Raw genomic sequence first — 898 nt, 5'->3', positions numbered from 1 at the left:
AGGATCTGGAGGGGTGGCTGGGCAACCCCAGAACCCCACAAATGTCCCTAGGAGCTTTCAGTGCCTCAGCGGCCCTGAAGACCCAAGCCCTCACCCTGCCACTGTGAGACAGGAGAAGCACTCCTAGATCATATATATGGCTTTCAGAGAAAAACGCCAAGCTGCCCTCCTTCTTTCAATCCACTAGTTTCCATAAGAACTAGCGCTGAATGGGATCCCAAAGCCAAGGGTGCAGGGACACGGCTGCAGGTGCAAGTAGCAACAGACTGCACAGGGCACCAACTCCTGGCTTTGTGTCCTTGGGCATGTGACTTCTTTAATCCTCAGTTCCCTCATCTGTAACTGGCCACAAAATAATACCTACCTCCAGGGGTAGTTAGGAAGGTTAAATGAGTTAGTACATCCAAAGTGTTTGGAACTGTGCCTGCCAGATCATTAGCATTACGTAAGTGTTAAGTGATAGTGGTCATTATGTCCCCCCCACTACCGCTACTTCAGAAACCACTACTATGAAAAGATAGTGGAGGAGAAAGTACAAACCCAGAAGCAGGAGAAAGAAAGAAGAGGTCTTTTTTTTTAATGTGATCCCTTCCCATCACCTAAAAACCAGGAGTCTGTCCGCAGGCTCTGTCCAGGCTGTCAAAACCCAGTCTTGCTTAGACAAAGACTTACTCTAAAGCACAGGCTTCAGGGAGACAGAACTTGGTGGACAAGGGTCAAATTGGTCCAGGTTTTTGCAATGAAAAAGTCCACTGTCTCAGGAACCTCCTTATTCCCAGGCAAACTGGGGTGGTTGGTCGTCTTACAGCAACAGTCACCTCTGAGAAGACCCCAGTGGGGTCACACAGTCAAGTACCTATGCAGTCGCTTAGTGTACACTGTACGGGGGACCGAACAC

Source organism: Pteropus vampyrus, unplaced genomic scaffold (genome assembly GCF_000151845.1).
Source record: "Pteropus vampyrus isolate Shadow unplaced genomic scaffold, Pvam_2.0 Scaffold110, whole genome shotgun sequence".
Lineage (NCBI taxonomy): Eukaryota > Metazoa > Chordata > Mammalia > Chiroptera > Pteropodidae > Pteropus > Pteropus vampyrus.
Note: the sequence above shows the minus strand (reverse complement) of the source record.